We start from the raw sequence: 21503 nt of genomic DNA, 5'->3' as shown, positions 1-21503 counted from the left end.
CCACCAGAATGGACAAAGGCCTAGGAGTCCCAGCTTCCCCACTGCGTCCGGAACACAACAGGGGGCCTGGCACAGCTGCGCCCAGGTCAGCACGGATTCCAGAGAACAAGGAACACACAAGCTCCTACATCTTGTATTCCCCCCCGCTTTTTTTTTTTTAACCAACAAGAGATTCATTTTAGCAACTGCCAAGATCCCTTAAACTAAGAGGACAAAGACACATCAAAAGGAAACACTACGGTGCACCCACTTCTGAGTTTTCGGAAGAGTCAGACATAAACAAGCAATACAGTGATGCTGTAGTTCACATCTCCGGGAACAAAATTCCTTTTAACAGGGTTTAGGCATAAAGGAGACAGATGCGATTTCTAGTGCTCTGGACTCGAGTTTAATAACAGCAACAGAGTAATGAAACTTCTTAGACTCTGGATGTCTAAACGCAGGCCAGGCCCAGGCAAGAGGGGGTGTGAGGACCAAGGCCTGAGCATCTCTGACCCGGGAGCCCTGCACACAACAAGGTCAAAACTGTCCGTGACAGACGGTGGGCACGTGCCTGTGCAGCGATCCGGGCTCAGACAACACGGAAGAGGATGCACATCCCAGAACACGGTCCTACATGTGATCCATGTAGGGGGCGGGTGAGGAAGAATAATGTGTGGGCCTAAACACGACAGGCTTTGGAAGTCCCAGTGTGGGAGAGCCAAAGAATGGAAGACAGATCACGTCTGCACCGCCACACAGAACGCGGAGCGATCGTGAAGGATGGGGACGAGCCGTCACAGCCACCTGGACGAGGGACCAGACAGACGTGCGCTCCGAGGCGGGGGCAGCAGCGGCGCCATGAGACACCGGCAAGGAAGACACGACAGCATCTGCTCACTGACTAGAGAGCAGAGACGGGCACCAGCCTTGTAGGGGCTCTAGCAACACTGGTAATTAATCATGAACAGCAACAGCCACTTACAGACCCTTGATCAGCGCCAGACGCGACACCAAGGCCTTTCAACACCCTCGGTCAAGGCAGGCAGTGCTGCCAGCCAGCTTCAGGTAAGGAAACAGAGGCTCAGACAGAGGAAATAACGTGCCTTTGTTCACAAGACCAGCAATGAGCAGGGCCAGAATTTGAATCCAAAAATGTTCAGGATATTATTCAGGCTTAAAGAAGAAGAAGGAAATCTTGCCATCTGGGACGATGTGGATGAACCTAGAGGATATTACGGTATGTGAAACAGGCCCGTCACACGCAGAGGTGCTGCACGGCACTGCTTCTATGATGAATCTAAACAGCCAAACTCAGGGACGCACAGAGTGGAGCGGTGGCCTCCAGAGCTGGGGGGAGGGGGATGCGGGGAGGCACCAGACAAAGGGTACGAAGTTTCAGCTACAGGAGATGAGTGAGTCCCAGAGGTCTGCCGCACAGCACAGCGCCTACAGGTACAGCACCACGCAGTACTCTTAACAATCTGCTCAGAGGGTAGATCTCATGCCAAGTATTCTTACCACAAAATAATAACACAGAGGGCAGGAAGACACTTTTGGAGATGACGAGCAGGTGCGCGGCACAGAGTGTACTGATGGGTTCCCAGATGTACACGTATCTTGAAACTCATTAAATTGCAGACATTAAGTACATTCAGCTTTTTGTATGTCAATCATACCTCAATCAAGTGATTTGCAAAAAAAAATGTTTTTGTTTTACAGTCTACATCCTTAACCATTAAGACATACGGGCTTAAGGTTTTCGGTGACCAGGGCAGTAAATATCACTTAAACTAGGAAGTGGCTTGGAGAAACAGACTCAAGACCGGAGCCTGGAGGTGGAATTGCCAGCCAAAACATCAGCCTGGCCACCTCACGAGGAAACTTCGGCCTCGATGAAACCAAGTTCAGCTGAAAAACTCGGAAAACCTACTGTTTATGCACGTTCCCATAAAAGGAGGTACTCAGATCGTTCCTGTAGACCTACTGGAAACGTGATGTAAGCCCGGATGTTCTCGCAGGCAGCAGCGTGCTTCACTGGGAACCTCGGGCCACAGAAAGGAATCTCCCACCTCGTGCTGCCTGCCCCCTTGGCTGATTCAACAGGAATCTGAGAGGAACCTACAGAGGACATGCAAATGTTCTCTGCCCACCCATTCACAGAGGCCTAAAAATGTCCCAGTTGGTTTTAGAGGGAAGAGCAGCTGACATCAGTGCTACCTCTGAGACATTCAAACCTCCAGGCGATGCCACAAAGTGACTGCAAACCTGCTCCCGCAAATGAGGCTCAGGTGGGCTTGGTGGACCCCCCATCCTGCTGGAACCACGCAGTTTAGAGTTGCTCACAGAAAGGACGGCAAAGCCACGCTGTGGGGAGGGGGCCTGAAGATGGGCGGAGGACTGAAGCCGCCCCCGCAATTGAGGGACAGGAGCAAGAAGAAAAGCCAGTGGCAGAAACGGAGAAGCAATGACACTGTCTGAGAAGCAGGAGAACTAAGCTCCCCAATCCAGCCAACACATCCATTCCATCATTCTGCCCAAATCCGCATCCAGCCCACCCCTGCCACAGCGCCCTTGTCACCCCCTCACTGTCACCTGTACGGCGTCAGGGCCCTCCTTCCCATCTGACCCCCACTACACCAACAGGGTGAATATCCAGACCCCACACTTGACCAGGACATCACTGCAAAGTCCCACAGACATGCTTCTCAAACTGAGGTCTCTTGTGGAGGATGAAAGGAGTGTCTGTTTTCCTCAATGGCAGGTGATGTTTAATCTCTCAGATCAAACACAAACTTCAGAACAATTTTAAGCTTTCGATGGGCTACTCTTTGAAGAGCCCTCAGGGACTTCTCCTGGGCAAACTTTTGTCATTGAGGGGTGTGCTTTGGTGGAAAATTTTAGAGCACTGGCCAAAGTCGATTAGACTTGTGCTTGTCCAGATTAAGATAAGGAGCCACAGAAAGAAAGACTGAAGATGTATAAAAGAGAGAAAATTTCCATGTGAGTTCAAATCATATGACAGTCTCACACTGTCTGGTCTCTGATGTTTAGGAGAACAGGTGACCTGAGTTTGAATCCAAACTTTACCACTTCCTGGTCATATGACTCAGGGCAAACTATTTAACTTCTCCATGACTTGGTTTTTTTCCATTTGTAAAATAAAAATGACAAGAACTCCAAGGGCTGCTGGAAGAATTAAGCATAAATATCTAAGGAGAGCTAGCTTAGCACAGTGCCTGGCTTATAGAAAGAGATTGTAAACAGCAGCTACTATTTAGAACTCGAAGCCTGTCCCAGTCTGTTAAAGTGTTCCAGAGCTTTTATTAAGTCCATATTATTCTCAGACAGGAAAAATGTCTATTCTGATAAGCAGTCCTGCCATACCAGTCACAATCTTCCCTGAGGGATATTTTAGGCTCCATATGCAAGAGTACAGTTAATTACCCAGTTCTAGAGTTCTCTGGAGATAAAAAACAGGGAGAACCCCAGAAGCCAATTCAAAAATCACTTAAAAAAAAAATCACTTTAGTTGTCATTTACAAAGTGTAAGACACTGAAACAAATGTTAACTGAAAACAAGTTAACAAATCTTAGTGCTGAAACTGTGTGCATCAGTAATGAAATAAAGCACTTTCCTGAGGAAACCAACCTGAAATACACAGGAGAGGAAGGGTACAAGAAGAGGGTATTGATCAGTTCCCAGGAGGGATTTCAAAAAGGTACACAAATATTGGCACAATCTTTTGTCATCTAGGTACTAAGTATCATGCATTCAGCAATCAGGCAAATTATGAGAAGGAATGTGGCAAGGGAGGAGCAGCTGAAAACCAGCCCGACCTGAAGCAGAAGGACCTGCTCCAAGTGCCAGTTGACACCAGCAGGAATCAGGGTGAAAGTCTGCAGTTCAGGGCTGGAGGCATCTGCCTCTCCTTTTTCTCTCACCCAAATCCAACAGATACTCTATTTCCATTTAGCTTGCTCCTCAAATAATCAGTTTCACCTACTGCTTTTGTTTTTTCCAAAGAAAACTTTATTTTCTATCATCCATCCTCAACATCATAAATTTTTAAGAGGGGGAAATACTTTAATAAATAAAACCCACAGAATGCCAGTGACAGATCTATATAAAAGGTCAACTTTTCACCTATTTTATTGCACTATCAGCACCTTCAAGGCAAGATGCCTTATACACTTTCAAATCTGTGCTCAGAACACAATGTAAGATACATAAAAGGATAATTACATGCAATAAACACATTATTCTAGAGGCAAGAAAATCCTGATTTAACTCAAAATAATTCCAATTCCTTTAATAGCACCAAGATGTGTCTACCATTGTTTTCTTATTTCAAATGTGTTAAGTTACTTTAAGAATACAACAAAAGGACTTTTCTATTAATAGTTTCCTTTGGGTTTACTCACTTCTACAAACCAGTGCAATTTCACTTGGTGTTTCAAAGAAAAATGATGGATCAATGTCTTCATCCTGAACATACTTGTTTTACAATCTCACAGTGCTGAAAACTGATTTTTTTATTTATTTTTTATTTTTTTAAATTTATTTATTTATTTTATTGGCTGTGTTGGGACTTTTTTGCTGTGCACGGGCTTTCTTTTAGTTGCGGTGAGTGGGGGCTACTCTTTGTTGTGGTGCTTGGGCTCCTCACTGCCGTGGCTTCTCTTGTTGTGGAGCGTGGGCTCTAGGTGCATGGGCTTCAGTAGTTGCAGCATAAGGGCTCGATAGTTGTGGCTCACAGGCTCTAAAGAGCAGGCTCAATAGTTGTGGCGCACGAGCTTAGTTGCTCCGCGGCATGTGGGATCTTCCTGAAGCAGGGATCGAACCCGTGTCCCCTACATTGGCAGGCGGATTCTTAACCACTGCACCACCTAGGAAGCCCCGAAAACTCATTTTTTTAATTGAAGCTGCCTTTTCTATACTAACTGCATCACAAATAATATAATTTCTCTGTATTAAAATATCCTAATAAATTAAAAAGGAAGATAGAATTCAAATATCACCATTTTGCAAATCCCTAATAAAATAATGGATCTAGGCAATGATTATCAATGACCATGAACATCACGAACAAACATAACCAACATTGCCTGAATCCAGCTACAAGTACACTCTACCACCTATGAAGCCAAAAATAAAAAACAAAAAACAAAAAAAAAAACCCAGAAACTGAATCAAATCAAGACCAGATTACCATTTACAGGAAATAAAAGAACAGAAGAACAGGTTAAACCACACATTAAATTGAAAGCATCACAACAAGTTACTACCTGTTATAATTCTTCTTAATTATGATGATGTTACTAAGCAAATATTTTTTGATACACACACAGGACATTTCTTTCAGGTCTCTTTGTGATTATCTCCATCTTAAAAGATGAGAAAAATCAACGAAGTAATAGCATGTTTATGAATGTGTTTACTGTGTTAGGATGGACAGCTTCATACAGGTCTGGAGTTGCTGATCTCAGAAGTATTTGCCTTCCTACTGTTACTAAACTGTCTCTCACTGGGAAAAATACAGCCCAGCGGAGCCAAGAAGTAGCAAGTCCCTGCTTCTAAGAAGATCACCTTAGAACTAAGTAAGCGAAGAAGCTGGATATGGTTCAGCACCATCAGGGAGACAGATTACAATGAGGGGCTGGTCCTCGGCCACGCTGGAGGAGATGCTAGGTGCCAGCTCTTTGCTCTCAGGGTCCAGGAAACCCTGGGGTTTCTCAAGAACCTTTTCAGGACAACCATGACATCAAAACTATTCGCATAACAATGCTGAGAGGTGGTGCCTTTCACTGCACTGACATTTGCATGGATGACATTCAAGGCACTGCATGTAAAATAGCTGGCACTTTAGCACGAAGCAGGGCAGCGGCACCAACTGGGCAGCTCGTCACTGCAGTCCTCACCAAGAGGAACGCAGTGTGGGGGGCAGGGGGAATGCCAGTTTCACCTAAGAATGTCCTTGAGGAAACAGCGGAAATTAACAACTGGGTGAAATCTTGACCCTTGAATACATGGCTTTTCAATATTGTGTGTGACAAAACAGGAAGTGCACATAAGAACCTGAGCTGTCCACTGCAGAATGGTGGTCATCAAGGAAAAGAAACTGCCAGTTGTTCAATTAGAAAGCTGAACCAGCAGGTTTATTACTCCCCAGAGAATATTATTCTTGAATAGTAAGTGGAAGACACACTGAGTATTTAAAGTTGGGCATTTGGTAAACACTTTCTCAAAACTGAACACAGTGAGCCACACGGCTTCCAGGAAAACACCTGAAATGTTTGCTGCCGACAATAAAATTCAAGCTTTCAAGCAGAAATTCGGCTTTTGGAAAAATTATACCTGCCACCTGGAACTGGCATGAAAGCTTTCTCAGTACTCACAGATTCTTCTGATGGGCTTACTGGTGATTTCACAAACGGGATTTTTTTTTCCAAATCGTTATCAAAACACATGCCAATATCAGGTAGATTTATATAATTCCATGAATGAACATTTTCTAAATCATGCGTGGGTAAAAAGATTCAAAGTACAAGACAGACCGACAGACTGAAATGTAATAGAGTGAAAAGCCGTTACGATTTGGGTTCAGCTTCTACGTCTGCAGCTAAACATCAAGGAACAATCATTTATAGAGTTTTAGTGTAGGGTCAGAGAATAGCCATGGTTATCTAAAAAGCATACTAAAATATTCTTCTCTTTTCCAACAGCAGGTCTGTGTAAAGTGGGATTATCTTCATATATTTCAGCCAAATTACAAATCACAACAGACTGAATACAGAAACAGATACAAAAATGCAGCTGTCTTCACTAACTCAGACGTTAAAAAGAGCTGCAAAAATGCAAAACGATGTCACACTTCTCAATTGTTCTAATAAAGTTATTTTTCATAAAGAAGTTACTGATGTTAACATCCAATGGGGTTATTTTTTAATGAATTTATAAATAAAATTTCCTGTTGGAAGTTCTAACCCAGTAAATAGCAGTAGATACAACCCACACAGACAAAACATCCTTAATAATTTTTAAGAGTGTGAAGTGACCAAAGGTTTGAAAACTATAGCTTTGAGAACTGGAGCCTAGATTAAGGGCATGCTTCTTCAAAGGAGCTGGTTGATTTCTCCTTGGAATGAAGCACCAAAAGCTGGGAGCCCAGCAGGAGCCCGCTAACCCAGCACCAGAAGTATCCAGAAGTATTCCACATCACTACAAGTCAGGATCTCGGAAATGAGTGGGGGGGGGGGGGGGCGCCGCGGTGCTGTGTTCCTTCACCCAAGTGCTGATTACACAAGTGTGTTTGCTTTGTGAAATTTCAGTAAACCGCACAGAGGACAGATACATTATGTATTTCTAGATACATGGTATACACATTTTTCTAGGTATATCCTACACTTGAATACAGTTTTTAAAACTCACAGTATAAGATGGGTAACAATGTCCGCTTTGTTTTTCCAAATCCAAGACGGCTTTCGACTAATTGGAGTCATTATATACAACTTACTTTGGAAAAGCCTGATGAAAATAATTCGCATATTTTTTTAATTTAAAAACCTCAATACAGATAACTGTAACCTTTCAGGGTTAATAGCTATATACCATCTAGATCATTTTCCTTACCAAGATCAGAAAGGGAATTCAGTGCTTACTTCTCCAGTTTTTTAAACCACAATGAAGTCACAACAATTTTTTAAAAAATGAAATCAAATACAATTTAAAAAATGAAATCTCCCAATTAAAGGCAGAACTAAGGATGAATTCCCTTTAGGGTATTAAAGTGATCAAGTGGTCACTATCTCTGCTAATCTTCAGCGCGTCATCACAGCTCTAGACAAACGCAGTGAGATGAGGACACACAAAGAGCAAGGCAGTAAGAGCTGGAAGGAAAAGGCAAATGGCACTACGTAAAGATGAAATCATCATCTTCACAGAGCACCCAGAAGAAAAACTAGCCATTAAAATACAATAGACTGGGGCTTCCCTGATGGCGCAGTGGTTAAGAATCCACCTGCCAGTGCAGGGGACATGGGTTCCATCCCTGGTCTGGGAAGATCCCACATGCCACAGAGCAGCTAAACCCACGCACCACAACTACTGAGCCTGTGCTCTACAGCCCCCGTGCCACAAATACTGAGCCCACGTGCCACAACTACTGAAGCCCGGGCGCCTAGAGCCCGTGCTCCACAACAAGAGAAGCCACTGCAATGAGAAGCCTGTGCACCACAGCAGAGAGTAGCCCCCACTCACCGCAACTAGAGAAAGCCCCCGAGCAGCAACAAAGACCCAAAGCAACTATATAAAAAAAAAAAAAAAAAAAAGATTGCTCCCCCTACAAAAAAATTAAACATAGATAGATTAGCTGACTGACATATCAATATATATAGGCATATATGTCAATAGGATTCCCTCCACACAAAAACAAAGAATGAAAATGTCATTCACATAGAAATAAAAACTGAAATACCTAGGAATTAATCCAACAAAGATGATGGAAAACCATGATGGAGAAAATTACACTGTACTGAAAAACTAAAAATATGTTTGATACATGGTATCACCAGAGTCCCCTTTTAAAAAGTTCAACTGCTAGGCTCTACTTCCTAGAGATTACCATTCAGTTGATCTGGGGTAAATGGGCATGTCTTTTTGTTGTTGTTGTTTGGTTGGCTTTTTTGTTGTTGTTTTTTTTAAGTTCATTTCCAGTGTAAAGCCAGAGTTGAAAACCACCAACTTAACTATTTTTGAAGAGGCACAGATGGGATTCACACTTCCGCATACCAAAATACATAAACAAGTTGCAGCGATGAAAATAAAAACAAAAACCAGTGTGAGACTGGAACAGACAAACTGTAGAAACCCACCTTTGTTAACTAAGAATGGAGAAATACTTCCTAAACAAAACCCAGAAGGTGGGATAAATATATGAATCGAGAAATAACAAAATTTAAGATTCTTTTCAATAAAAGATTTCAAAGAAAAAAACGTGACAGACAAAAAAACTCAGAAAACATTTGCACCATTTAAAATCCAATAAGAGATTAACATCTAGAACATACAAAAATAAAACAAAACAAAACCTCCGATAAATGAGGACAGAAACATGGGAAGATAAAGAAATCTAACAGAACAAGAGGCAAAGAATATGTCAATGCCAGTCAAACAGAAAGGGAAACCCACACACCTAATAAGCATCCGCTAAGACCCTTAACTGCACTAGTAATCAGAGAAGTGCAAATAAGAACAGTAACATACGTGCCCAAGATTGCTCCATCTGTGGCATCAGATTCGAAAAAATTATAAGGTCAGAAATTATCCAGTGCCAGCGGGAACATGGAGGGTGTAACGGAGCACAGCCAGCCCAGATAATAACCCAGGAGGATAACTCAAGGAAATTACCTTTGTGGCCGAGACAGGGTGCTGGAGGTGGGGTGGGGGGAAACAATAAAATAACACGAGAGGCTCTGCATGGACCAGTAATGATAGAGGACCATTAACTCAGGTCTGAACATCTGATCTGGGCGGGGAGGGGGCGGGGTGCAGAGGTCCCCATCACACACCCCTTCACTGAACCAGCATGTCTGTGTACACCAGGCACTGCGCCTGTGCTGGGGACAAAGCGGTGAAGATCAGGGTCCTGCCCTCAGAGCTGACGTTCCAGTGAAGGAAACAATAAAGAGGAAACATAAAATTATGGTAAGTGTGTGATAACTGCTACAATGGGAATAAATTGGGCGACTGTGACAGGAAGTGATGCGAACGGGGGGGTTACTATCCAGGGGATCCCACAGAGAAGAGGGCTCTCAGAGACCCGAGGGAAGAAAGTGAGCCAGGCGTCCAGCCAGCTGGGGAAAAACCTCCCGGAACTATCGGATCCCAGGCATCAAGTTCAGGCACCATTCTCCGGGGAGACTGCGGATGCTCCCAAGATGACTTCCAGGTGCTGCCTGCAGCTGAACGCCCAGGAACCACCTGTAAGGCTCCTCTTCTATAAAGTGTGGGCTTTGGTAATTATGGCTAGAGTCTAATATATTTTGACCAAAGAGTTCAAATCAAGCTTTTTAGGAGGGAAAAAAGACACCACCAATGTGAATATTCTACGTCTCTAAAAAAGGTTTCTGGAAAATTACGAGGATCCACAAATGTTTCCTTCATTCATCAAACAGAAGTTGAGTACTCACATATCTTTCCGACAGCACATGGCAGGGAAATGAGGATAAATATAAAAGTTTCTGTCCTTAAGGAACAGAGCTCCACTTTACAAGATTCCGGATTCTACAAGGGTGAGTCAAAAATTATCCGTACTCTAGTTATATTAAAGCTTCTACAAATTCTACAGCCAGAGTGCGGATAACTTTTCACTCATCCTCGTATTTATTTCATTCACTAATTGAGTTTTATGATTAAATGCCAGCATTTATTGCAGGCCTGCCACCCTCCAGGCACTGTCCTACGAGTTCTGACACACATTTGAGGTCACGTAATACTCCCAACAGCATGATACTACATTATTTCCACTTTAGAAATGAAAAACCAGAGGGAAGAAACTTGCCTGATGTCTATGAAGTAATAAGTGGCAGAGCAGGGATTCAAAGCTGCATCTTTCAAACTTCAAAGCCTGGGTTCTATTTTTTTTTTTAATAAATTTATTTATTTTTGGCTGCATTGGGTCTTCGTTGCTGCGCGCGGGCTCTCTCTAGTTGTGGCCAGCGGGCGCTGCTCTTCATTGTGATGCGCAGACTTCTCAGTGTGGTGGCTTCTCTTGTTGCGGAGCATGGGCTCCGTGCTCTAGGCACTCGGGCTTCAGTAGTTGCGGAACACAGGCTCAGTAGTTGTGGCGCACGGGCTTAGTGGCTCTGTGGCATGTGGGATCTTCCCGGACCAGGGATGGAACCCATGTCCCCTGCATTGGCAGGCGGATTCTTAACCACTGCGCTACCAGAGAAGTCCCCAAAGCCTGGGTTCTTAACTGCCACATTCATATCCCCCTGGAATCTTGTCAGGTGTTCAAAGTGTGGTCCCCCGACCAGAAGCATTGCCAACCATCACCCTGGAACTTATGAGCAACGCACACTCTCAGGGCCCATCCCCAGACCTGAGGAATCAGAAACTGTGGGAATGAACCAGCTTCCTGAATTTTAACAAGCCCTCCCGCAGATTCCGAGGCATGGGAAAGTTTGAGAACCACAGCCTAAAGTTTTCATACTCAACTGTATGTATGTTAAAGGTGAAATGACTACCATTTTGAAAATCCCAAAATGTGCAGTTTTGATCCTATTTTAAAAGACTCTAAACAGATCAAGATGATAGTAATTCACTTCCTCACTGCCCAGAGCACGGCACCTCCTCCCCCTAAACTTTGCACTCCAATGAGACCGGCTGAAAAACAGCCAACTGATGGGCCGTACTGGAAACTGAGCTAAATTCCAAACATGAAAGAGCACAGAGGTCCAAAGTGAATCTTCACAAGTTAAATCGTGAGCCATATTAGGAAGAGGAAAATAAACATTTTGAGTATCAGCTGCAGAAAGCCTGGCCATCTTGGTCCCTAGCGCCAAGAGCCTTTCCATCCTCAGCTCACTCCAGATTTTTACACCACCATTTCCACAAACTTCCAATTGCCAAAAACAGAAGTTACAACCCTCAGAAACACTCGATTCTCAAGATTCAAATTGCTGTACGTACACATACAGAGGCACTGCCTTGCAAAGAGCAAGTTTTTAATCATGAGTAAAGCTAATCAGAGGCTTTTACTATATGCACTACAGCAAAAATGCTAAAGTTATCCCTTCCCCTTAGCCAGACCAGCCCCCTAGGGCACCCTACCTGACCTTCTCTTTTCAAAGCAGTATTTAGACCAGGTGCCTTCTTCTGTCCCTAAATCAAGTGCCCAGTCTGAGCAACCCCGCTCCACGCGTATTCAAGGTTTCCTATTTCTACTAAAGCCTTTTTCCGAAGGGAGTGGAAGACAGAGTATCAGAAGTAAGTATATTCAAGCACCTACCATAATTTGAGAACCTACCATATGCCGAATAACTCTTTTAAGCTGTTCACTTGCATCCACAAGTCATTAATTTTACCAAGTTCAGGATTCTACTTATTTTACATAAATTTGAAGGTGGAAGCATCATGTAGCTCAAGCCTGGACCATGGGACCTGACTTAGAATGCTTCCTGACTTGATCATGTGGCCCAGGTGTTCCACGAGGCCCACACTCAGGCAGCTTTTTCACCCACCAGGCTGCCTACACCCACCCACCCACCCACACTCACCCAAGGGCTGGCAGCCCCGCCAGGAGCTTCCTTCCTAGAAGGAACAGCACCTACTTATTTCCCCCTCCCCAATCACCATCAACTCCCCCGAGGACCAGAGCTGCTTCCAAGAAACAAATTACCAAAGCTCTCCTGCCCACACAAAGTTCAGTGGAACTGAATTATACAGACACACACCAACCCCCTAAAGACCTTCCCACCTGCTTCTAAAAGTCCTGCGTTTTGGGGACTTCCCTGGTGGCGCAGTGGTTAAGAATCCGCCTGCCAACACAGGAGACACAGGTTCGATCCCTGGTCTGGGAAGATCCCACGTGCTGCAGAGCAACTAAGCTTGTGTGCCACAACTGCTGAAGCCTGCACACCTAGAGTCCTCGAGTCGCAACTACTGAAGCCCTCGCACCTAGAGCCTGTGCTCCGCAACAAGAGAAGTCACTGCCATGAGGAGCCTGTGCACCGCAGCCAAGAGTAGCCTCCACTCACCACAACCAGAAAAAGCCTGCGCACAGCAACGAGGACCCAACACAGGCAGAAAAGAAAAATAAATAAAAAAATAAAAGTCCAGCGTTTTCCTCAAAACACCTCACAAAGCGCAATCACCCCAACTAGTCCTTATTCTCCACAAACACTGCCATTTCTATACCTAAAACAGTATGGCATTTTATCAAAGCAGCAGCTGTGTTTTCTCATTTCTCTGCTGTAACAATCGGTGACAAGCAATTTGACTAGCAAGCCAACAGCTCCCACCATCCAAGGGAGAAAGCCCCCCCCCCACCCCCGCTCTTTCCTAAGTGAAGCTGATAACCATGCTTTCCTAAAAGAAAAGAAAGATTTATTAAGTGAGCTTTCAAGAATTAAAACAAAAACAAACAAACAAAACTGTTTTACATGCCTGGAAAAAAAAAGGTAACTTAGTATTTGTTCACAGCAAGTATCAAATAATCTTGCTCTGTATACCCACTTTATCCTACCTCTTCTTTTAAAGAATCAGTAATCTAAGAAAGCAAAGCATAAAACCATGTTCAAATAGCTCATCATAGTTCACATAAGATTTAAACAAAACACAAACCGTTAAAAACAAACCAGTTCAAGTGTACATAAATAAGGACCAATAAATTCACACTCTACTCTAGGTTCCTGACCACAGCAAGAACCAGAGAGATTTTTAGCAGAAGTTGTTTCTAAAATCACTAACAACTTCCCTCACTTGGAAGTAAGCTGCCATGTCCTCCCAAATAATCTCATTTAATAAAACTGACTTAAATCACTCATTGCAATGCTGTCTAAATTTCAATGATGACAGCTGCAGCCTTTGTATCTTTGTCAAGGAAATGCTTATAATCAAAACAAAACAAAAAATCTGATTGAAATCTCCAGTAAACAGCACCCAGCGCACCATCTAGTGGAAGCTGTGTAATGTCATAATTAAATCTTTTCTGAAGGGTAGAGACCATGAAAATCACAGGGCAGGGCTCCACACCCTAGGTGAGAATACAGGCAAACACTCTACAAACAGCCTAAATCTCTTCTCAACTTCCCACACTGCAAGAGGTGCTCATCAGAAGAGATCTCACTTGCTGCCCAAATTAGCAGATGATAAAGGTTTCTTTATGAAATGTTCTGCTTGGGTGCTGGAAATTTTAATGTGACCGGAGGAGTAAAAATTAAATAAAGACATTAATGCAAAAACAAATACATGAGGAAACAGAATCAAAGCTGGATGGACAAGGCCTGTGTAAGGGATGCCTTACATGACAAATAAGTGATGTCGAAATGGACATGTTCCACCCAGCAGAGCACCTGCCATGAAAACAAAGGGTTACTTCATGATTAAACAGTTCCACTCAGTAATAAATTTATTAGTCATCAGGGACATGGAAATATCTTAACATAGCCTAACAACTCCCTAGGGTTCCCCAAGGCTTGACATCATTCAAGGGGTCCCTCTGAACTACCCACCTAAACCTACTTGCCGTTAACCCCCAGACTCCCTTGAGTTATTCTCACCAAGGAAGAGATGATTCTTACAGGTTCGACACTTGTAATTTTATAGTAAAAAATTCTTGAAACAAAATCATAACCAAAATGCATTACGCTCCATTTTTGTTGGCCTTATGAATATTAACTAGTTCAATTCAATTCAGAAAACACTACTCAAGTCCAATGCTAAGCCAGAGATGCAAACAAAGAAAAGATTTTCTAATGTGGAAAACTTCCTAAAACTTAAAATGGAGATTTTTCACACAGCACCGTTAGACTTTGTTGCCTATGTGAAAATCCACCTTTCTGGTGAAATTCAAGCTATCTTAGCAACCTACGAGAAAAAAAAAAAAGCCTAAGAGAATATCTTACTTGGAAATAACCACCTCCACCTGACTGTTGTACACGGGAATCAAATCGGTATGCAGAAGCTTGCTTGATGGTGGGAACCTTACAGGATCCTGCATTAAAGCCATAACAGGTACGTAACAGCAGGAGTCAAGTGACCTGACAGAATTCCCTTTATCTCCAGGGCTTTGAGTTTATGTTACCTCCACAATGGCCGTGAGCTGCACTACCTGCTTCTGGAGAGGGAGAGGATACTAACAGAGGCAGTGAGCGTCTCAATTAAAAGACAGTGCACCTGGAAGGGAGGACCGGCTTCAAGAGCCCTCACTGTGCCTTATCTGCTAAAACTCGTGACCTTCATTTCCCTTGCGAACAAACGATGAACGAGAAAAGACTATTAAGTACGTCAAAGAAAAGGTAACAGCAATTCAAGGTGCTTCATTACAGGTCAATCACAACACTCGCAGTAAACTGCCTAGGACTTGTCTGCAACGTGTTACTGCGTGGGTAGCAGGTGCATACCTAAAACCTAAAGCCCAGGTTGTGTTTAGAAAGGCTTTTTTTTAATCATCCGAACGCTGTTTAACAACTAAGAAAAAGAATCGCAATTCTACACCCACCCACGAAGAGAGACAGAACCCGGGTGCCACCCCCACAGCCTTCCACACCAGCTCGGCATCCCCATCCACGCTCCTCCCCTCGCCCCCACCGCTCGGCCCCCACTGCAGCCCAGACAAAGGTGAGTCACACCGCTGGGTCTACTGGTCACGGAAGAAAAAGCCCCACAGAAGTTCACGTTAAAAGCTGCTTTGAATTTTCAAATCAGAAATAATAAGTAAACCGTGTTCGTGGGGAAACGCACTGCAAAGCGCCCGTCTCCAGGAATGTGTAACTCACACCACCTAAGTAGATACCTTTCTCGCTTAAAAAAAAAAAAAAAAAAAAAAAAAAAGCCCCTCGGCTTATCAATCCTTATCCGCTGGTCCCCTTCCCTGCGAGCCCGACTGACTCAACTCCGCGCTTTCCCTCCACCTGCAGGGCCCCCGCCCCCGCCGCCTCCCGGGGGTCCCGCCCCCCCCGCCCCGCCAGGTGCAGCGGCCGCAGGCTCCGGCCGAGGCGCCCCGAGGCTCCGGGAGACGCGGCCCGACCCGCCGGCCGCCGCCGGCGGGAGAGCCAGGGAGCCGGCCCGCCGCCCGCCCCGCGCCCGGAGCTCGGACAGGCGCTGCAGCCCCGCGCCCCTTACCTGCTCCGGGCGGCCCTGGCCGCGGGAGGCGCGCTCGCTCCGGCGCCAGCAGCCCCGGGCCGAGGCGAGGAGGCTGCGACCGCGGCCGCCGCGAAGGACAATCAGCTGCCTGCGGGCTCGGCACCGCCGCGGCGGGCGCAGGACGCACGAGCCCGGGAGCCCGGCCCCCCCACAGCGCCCCAGCTCCGAGTCACCGCCTGGGCCCCCGCCCGCGGCGGGGCGGGGCCGCGGCCGGAGGGGCGGGGCGGGGCGGGGCCGCTCCGCCCACGGGGCGAGAGCGCGGCGGACGCTGTGTAAGAGGCGCCTGCTGATTGGCTGTAATATGGGTAGGCGTCCCCGATTTGAAGACAGGCTCGCCAGCAACGCTCCCTCATTGGTCACTACGGGAAAACAAAGCGGAGCCCTGATTGGCGACAGCCCCGTAGGTCCCCTCCCCCTACCCAATCTTAAGCTCCTCCTCTGCCCGCTCGGCTCCCAGGTGGCTGCGGAACCCACTGTTTTATGCACCAGCTGCCTCTTTGAAGGAACCCCGGATACCCAGGTTCCTTTGCTAGAAGCGAGCTTCCTTATTCCGAGTCTTTGATTTCCGCATATGAACTTGGTGAATAACAGTAACTTTAACATCGCTTGCATTTAGAGCGGTGTCTTGGGTATTTGTTAAAGTGCTGCGTGAGAAATTGGCATCTGCAAAGAAAAGGCGTGAAATGTTTTCACCCCGGCGAGATTATGCTGTTTTGTTTTGTTTTGTTTTTTAATTACCTTTCTGTGTTCCGTATTGAACGTGTATTACTTTTATAATTAGAAAAAAAAATTTTAATCGGAAATGAGTAATGTGCAGAGAATGGTAAAGGCACACTTTGAGGATATCCGGGGAAACATCCTTCCACAACAGAAGAAACTACAGTAATAAACGCAACACCTGAGGGCCATCAAAAAAGTACGTTCTGGTATCAGCCCCCTTCCACTGTCTTAAAGAACTTTATAGATGTGACTGAGCTGTCTTAAAGAATGGTATACTCTTTCCATACATAACTACTATTTACCCAGCACATGGTGTACAATGAACTACCCTGTAAACAGATTCATAGCAAGAACTGAGAATCCAAAGTACAAAATAAATAAAGCATTAACCAAAAAAGTAGACTACAGGGACTTCCCTGGTGGCGCAGTGATTGAGATGCCACATTCCCGATGCAGGGGCCCCAGGTTCCATCCCTGGTCGGAAATAGATCCCACATGCATGCCACAACTGAGTTCAAATGCCACAACAAAGGAGCACACATGCCACAACTAAGGAGCCAGCGAGCTGCAGCTAAGACCCAGAGCAACCAACTACCCAAATAAATATTTTTTAAAAATTTCTCCAATTAAAAATAAATAGTAGACTACAGAAGGAAATTTAGAAGATAAATTGGAAAACTCAGGTAATGGAGGGAATTTTAAGAAAGAAAGGAATGTGACAGTCCTTGAAGATGAGACAAACTTTGAAGACTGAAGCAGAAGGAGGAGGAAGGAGTGGACATGAAGACCGATGACCTGTGAGTAGAGTCACCTGAGCTCTCAGACCACTTCAACCAGTCCAGAAAAGGGGGAAAGCGTATCTCCCTGGGGGACCATGCTTGCTTAACTCGCTCTAGCTGCTTTCCTCTTCTGTTTGTTCTTTTTGTCATTCCCACGAAGTTCTGAAATAGGCTGTTTGAAGTGAACCGCTTCACCCAACAGCTCCATAAGTTTTATAGTGTCGAGAAAAAGTGGAGATTGACAAAAATCAAACGTAAGGAAGGAAAAGAATGTTAAGGTAAACATGAACTTGAAGAGAGAGATGTAAGGGCAAGAAACCTAATACGAAGAATAAGAAATCTTTCCTTCTCCCATTTCTGGAGAATAAGGCAAAGCTCTTTGGAGGACAGAGTGACCACATTACCTGTCCAATTTTTTTTCAGAACCCTTGTAATAAATGGAATTCTACAAAATAGTCTGAAAAGTAACCTAGTGTGGAGATCTAGTTATGTTTAAAAGAAGAAGAAAGGGGGGAGGGGAGGAGGGAAGGGAGAAAAGGGCTTAGCATTGCCTAGTATGAACAAATTGCAAAGAAAACATCCCAGAAGTTTACTCCAACAATAACACCTAAGATTCTGTCACTAACATTCTTTCTTTGGGATTAAATAATTTATGTCAGAGATTATTCTTTTATTCACTCACTCACCAAACATGTAATCAATATTAGTTACCAAGTACTAATTCCTGGCATGAACTAGGAACTCTACTAAGTATAGTCCCGAACAAGATAGACTGGAAGCTCTTTATCAGTCTGAGAAGACAGATAATGAACCAGTGAACAGATAAAGTTACAGAAAGGGATCAGGGCAAAGAAAACAGTGAGCTGAGGGATGGGGGTGGGGGTGGATTTTAATTTGGGGAAAGAGAGGGAAATACTCAAAGGAGAAATGCTCTACAAGGGACTTCCCTGGTGGTCCAGTGGTTAAGAATCTGCTTTCCAATGCAGGAAACATGGGTTCAATCCCTGGTCGGGGAACTAAGATCCCACATGCCTTGGGGCAACTAAGCCCGTGAGCCACAACTACTGAGCCCAGATGCCACAACTAGAGAGAAACCCATGCACCACAACAAAAGATCCCACATGTTGCAGTGAAAATCCCACGTGCTGCAACTAAGACCCGACGCAACCAAAAATAAAGGAAAGGAAGGTAGGAAGGAAGCAAGGAAAGAAGAAAGAAATGCTCTATGAGGTTGAGTTGCCACCTAAATGAGAAACCATAGCTCTGCAAAACTCCAAGGCTGTGTCATTGCTGGTGGAGGAAACAGCAGAGCAAAGGCCCTGAAGGAGGAAGAAAAGTGATGTGTCAGAGGAACAGAGAGAAGGCCCGGTGGCTAGGCTGGTGCAGGAAGGGATGGTACCAGGCAGGGCAGAGAGGGCAGTAGGGCCTGGTAGGCAATGGTTAGAAGTTTGCATTCAATTGCATGGATTCCTGATATTTTGATCAATACTTCAAGCGTCATTGAAAGATAAGCCTTCTCTCCACTTTCTCAGGTGGGCTGTGTTCTTCCAGAAAGGGGCAAAGGAGACTTCTTTCTCTTAAGTTGCTAATATTGGAATAAAATCATTAAATTTTTTAAATAGGCATTCATTCACTAAGACAGTCTATCAGGCATAGATCTATGAAGAACATATCATTTGCCAAGGACAGGCTGGGTGGAAGACAGAGACCCTGGTGGATCTACAGGCAAACTAGCTCTGCACAGGTGATGGGGAAATCAAGGGAGCTATGAGAATGCCATCCTGAAGGGGCCAAAGACATCGTCCTGAAGGAAATGAGTCATCCCAGTGGAAGGGGACAAGGTTCTAGATCCAGGGACAACAGCAGAGGAACACTGGGCAGAAGGAAGGGAATCTAATGTGAAGCCTTAGGACCGTGGCACAAAAGAGCAACTCTCCGCACATCACAAGCTTGCCTTGCATGGATGGGCCCAGGAGGTGGAAATGAAAATCCAGTGAGAGACAACATTCCGAAGGCATGGGGGCTGACAAAGTGTAAGAATTAATAGGCTGATCACTGTTTCACATCATCATCTCCTTCGTTTATTCAACAAAACTCATTAAAAATAGTGCATACCCACTTTTCACTATGCCATTCTTTTTTGGAGAGTAATGGGTTAAGAGTGTTAATCCTATTTGATCAGAATTAGGACAGAGCTGAAGCTCTTGGCGTGAAGACCTGTGCTGCTAGTTCCAGCCTTTCCCGGTGCTTGTTGCTGTGCTTTGTCTTTATCAGTTGAAGTCACAATTAGTAGATATGAGGGAAGAGAGCCAGCCCGAGCCTCGGAGGGCCAATCAGAGGAAAGGCTTGGAAGTGTCATAGAATCTCAGCATATCTGGCTTTTGGTGAGTCAAAAGATACAGCAACTAAGAAATTTTAAAAAAGTCTTTACAATGTCTGACACAGTGCTTCAAAGCTTTACAATGTTGTGTTAGCCTCCACAGTACAATAAAATGAGTCAGCCAGGCAGGTACAAACATCCCCTCCCCTCCCTTTTGGGCTTCCCTCCCATTTAGGTCACCACAGTGCATTAGGTAGAGTTCCCTGTTCTCTGCAGTATGTGCCCATCATAGTATGGTTATGGTTACAAAGGAAATAGGACTCAATCCATCTTTCAGCCCATACCTGATGTTAGCAAAAATATTACTGAAAGTTAATAAAATATGAGGGACAGCCTTGCCCTGCTTTGAGTCCATTACAACAGAGTGTCATTTAAATCGCACCTAAACTGCACCCTTCCCACATCCCCTGCAATAACCCCACTCTTCCTTAGTCTGGGGAGGTCCTCTGGAGGCTCCCTTGTTCAAGATCATAAGCCTAACTAAGCGAGACTTCAGGCTTGTCTTTGATGGTGTTTGACTGCTAGACTCTATCAGCAGTGACCACTTCCTCCCAGATCAGGTCACTAGCTCCCACCTCCCCAGGGTCTGTCTTCATGCCTGCCTCTCTTTTCACTGCACCAAGCCCCACACACTCATTGCCACCACTGTACTGTCACCGGTTGGCCTGAATCCTGCAACTACAATTGCATAACACACAAAACACCACAGACATACGCATTTGCAGACACTAACATCTACTGACTCCAGAAGAAGAAACCAGTAAGGAGTGTTAAAATTACCTGAAGGGCTTTTGTAAGTTACAGAAGCCCTGAGATACTAATATGATCCTTCCTGCTATTCTCTCCCCAAATACACACATTGACTAACTCATCCCAGCAGCAGCCCTGTTGGTGAGAGTACAGTACCTGCAGGTATATTTGAGAGGTGCTTGAGAAACCCTTGCTTTATCCTTTATTAATCCGATAGGCCCTTTGTCAAGATTCTAAGTCTGTAAGTTTGGGGGAATGTTTTTCCTCTGAGCTCAGGACACCAGCTTGATGTCGCTTCTAAATGACAGGAAAGACGCTGTCCCCATGACGAGAGGGGCTTTGTCTGGCTCATCCACCAAGTCCGGCACAGGGTCACTGCCCAGTGAGCGTTTGCTGAATGAATTAATTTGTAACTTATTTGAAGATGGGAGAGTTCTGATCCACCAACTGTACCTGAGCAAGAAGTGCTCACCTAAACGACTACCAGTGACTGTATTTGGCAACTCTTCAAGATTGGATTCTGATGCAATTGACTTTCTCCTCAAGGACTTCTAGGTGTGAACTGAAAGCCATCTGATAACTCTTAGGAAGAGGGGTGAGGAATGGCAGCACGATATGTGGATGAGTAAACCTTTTTGATCAATGACCCCATGGACACCTCTGTACAAACCTGTATGTGGGCCTCAGCATCGTATGTCACCATGTGTGTTACAGTAAGACAGTGAAGGACCTCTGGGATGATGAGACACGTTAAAGAGACTGATAATTGCTTAAATGCTGGTGTGCTCACCCGAGGAGGCTCAGCCTGTGTATGGTCTCAGCTGTGCCTGTAATACATGCCTCTCTGACGGACACACACACACACACATTTAAAGTTTCTTGTACTAAACCAAATATGCCTCCAACCTCCCAAGTTTGGAAAGCTCTTAATTTGAAGGAGTTCAGAGTAGTTTTAAAACACTCTTCAATCCGTGGCATTTGAAGTTAGGATAAGACAATAATTTTTTAACTGCATTTGGCATTT

At 44.8% G+C, this 21503-nt stretch overlaps 1 protein-coding gene across 2 annotated transcripts in view; it reads right to left on the bottom strand.

Annotated features, from left to right (window-relative positions):
• The window catches only part of MPP7 (MAGUK p55 scaffold protein 7), a 249262-nt gene extending 233244 nt beyond the window's left edge, over positions 1 to 16018 (bottom strand). For both annotated transcript variants that reach the window (XM_057731577.1, XM_057731578.1), the window contains exon 1: positions 15830 to 16018. The gene's annotated coding sequence lies outside the window, so the exon portion shown is untranslated. The remainder of the gene's footprint in view (positions 1 to 15829) is intronic.
• Positions 16019 to 21503: the final 5485 nt, after the last annotated feature.

The sequence above is a fragment of the Hippopotamus amphibius genome, chromosome 4, assembly GCF_030028045.1.
Source record: "Hippopotamus amphibius kiboko isolate mHipAmp2 chromosome 4, mHipAmp2.hap2, whole genome shotgun sequence".
Taxonomy (NCBI): Eukaryota; Metazoa; Chordata; class Mammalia; order Artiodactyla; family Hippopotamidae; genus Hippopotamus; species Hippopotamus amphibius.
This window is presented reverse-complemented; position numbering and strand designations above follow the sequence as displayed.